General features: G+C 37.1%; 1 pseudogene; it reads left to right on the forward strand.

Annotated features, from left to right (window-relative positions):
• Positions 1 to 228: 228 nt before the first annotated feature.
• Positions 229 to 934, forward strand: LOC103749614 (annotated as a pseudogene).
• Positions 935 to 2,447: the final 1,513 nt, after the last annotated feature.

Consider the following 2,447-nt stretch of genomic DNA (forward strand, 5'->3'; position numbering starts at 1 on the left):
TGAATGTCTGATAAGTTCAAGGAAGTGCCACACTCAGGATAAATTTGCTTACCATTCGGCTCCAGTTGAAAAAAATCCCATGGCAGAATGCAATGCAGAACATCAAGATCACAAAAGAAAAAGTCCAAGTCACCTGAGAGAAGCAAATATTGCATAAATGCAAAAAACTACGAACAACCTACGATTTCTTCAAAATCACACTCTCCATCTCCCTACACAAAAAGATGTATGTGTGAGCTCTCTGAAGACACCAGGCAGCGGCTGGCCCATTTAAATTTGGGGCCCAATGAATTCAAAAAAGAAACAGATAAGCCTCCATTTGTGATCAGAAATGTTTTCCTCAAGTCCCAGGGCTGATAATTTATTTGGACCGGTGGGCAGAGACTGTGAAAGAGATGGATGGTCCAGGATCACAATGATCATGTTCATCTCAGCTGCTGCAGACCCAAGGATTATAAGGTTATTAGGACACCACAACGGAGAGACTTTGATGATTCTTTAGACAGGTGTGAAGAATATTTGAACCCAATGTCATGTAACAAGCCCCAGCATTCTATGAGGACCTTACTAGTCCATTCAGCACCCTCAACTGCGCCAAAGTATTGTCCAAGCCCTGTGCTAAATAGAGCTTCTCTCACGGAAAGGTTCTATTCTGATTGGTGTTCACCTTCAAACTGCGATGAGATTCATGAGTGGGTAAAAGATGTCTTGAAATCTCATCAGGCTCATCCAAGACATTTATGTGTTAGTTTCTAAAATTTTCTCCTGACGGTTTTTAAATAATAGGTCCTGTAAACTAGCTAAGAACATAGGCAGTGTTTTAATAAACCACTAAATGAATATGAAGAAGTATAAAAAGAAAACAGTGTGCTATAGTATGCAATTAAGTATATGAATGAAAAGTGTAAGCATAAATTATTGTTATTCTTTCAGAGAAAGAATAAAATTTGTTCATAGGAATAGTAACAATGTTTATTACATGCAAGGCCTTCTGTTCATATTCATCTATTTTTTCCTTATGATAATTATTATAAGTAATATTTTTAAGGAATGAGTACTATTTTAAAGATGAGCACACTAATACTCAGAAGAGTCAAGTGATTTGTGTAAGGTTACACAAGTACTTCATATGCTTTAAGAAGGATTTGAATCCAGGTAATACACTTGATATGTTTTTTAAAAATTTTATTGAATTTTTAAAAAACTAATTTACTGAGAATTTCACACAGGAATTTAAGCATATAAGGTATTTTGATCAAATACATACCCACTCCTCCCCCCTCCAACTCTTCCATATCTCCCTTTTTTCTGATAACTTCATGTACTCTTTCTTCTTTTATTTTTTTTTAGTGGGGCTTTTTGCTACTCTAACATTCTGCCCTGAAGAGGTATCCCTAAAATCTATTAAGGATTAGATAAGAGCCCCCAAATACTTTCAACATTTTTGGCCTTTGGAAAGGAGTATGTTGCTAAGAGGCCCAAGGACATTTTGACTTTTAGCCAAGAAGCTGGCTATTTTTCTTTGTGGTCTTTTTACACTAACTGCCTAGGCAATTCCTACCTCCTATTCTTATCATACCATCCTTTGATGAGGTTACCCAACTTGTGGATAGGGAATCCATATGCAGACTGCTCTAGCTTCTTCCATGCTGAATGGGGACTCAGGGTGAGGCAGTTGGGGTACCCCTTCAGTGGGTTTATCTAAAAGACTCCCAGATTGCATGACTCTTATCTGTAGGGGGAAAAGAAAGTCCTTGACTGGTGAATAGATATGAAGGAGAAATAAAGGCAAGAGTAATTAGCATTACAAGTTCCAGACAGGGAATTAGAAAAAAAGTCAGAACAGGGAAAATTTCAAATGTTCAGATGACAGTCCATTGGAATTTCTTGACGAAAGTTTCCAAAAGCATCCCTCTTTTAGGTTCCTCCTTACTTTTCTTTTGTCTGACAAGGCTGGACTCAAAAGTAATGGATTCAAGATTTGCTTTCAAGCAGTTTGATAGCTGTTGGAGTGGCTAGAATCAGTGTCAGTTCCCTCTCGAAGGCTTCTAGATAGGGGAAGAAAACAAATTTGGCCATTATTTTAGAACAATAGTGGGTTGTCTCCCTTAGCTACAGGTGGCACTACAGTATTGCAAACCAAGATTTGAAATCTTACATCTGAGCAGCACTTTCTGATTCAGAACAAAATCATCAATGAGAGATAATGTCTAAATAGCTTTTTGTGTATGGACTTAAGACTAATGTCTGAGAAGTGTAAACCCTTGATCTCTTTCTTACATCTGAGCAGCGCTTTCTGATTCAGAACAAAATCATCAATGAGATATAATTGTCTAAATACCTTTTTATATGGACTTAAGCCTAATGTCTGAGAAGTGTAAACAATTGAACTCTTAAAGGAATACACTGATCACTTTACTCTTTGGTTATGCTTTACTTTTTAGGTG

This window comes from Nannospalax galili, unplaced genomic scaffold, assembly GCF_000622305.1.
Source record: "Nannospalax galili isolate Female #2095 unplaced genomic scaffold, S.galili_v1.0 scaffold586, whole genome shotgun sequence".
Classification (NCBI taxonomy): domain Eukaryota; kingdom Metazoa; phylum Chordata; class Mammalia; order Rodentia; family Spalacidae; genus Nannospalax; species Nannospalax galili.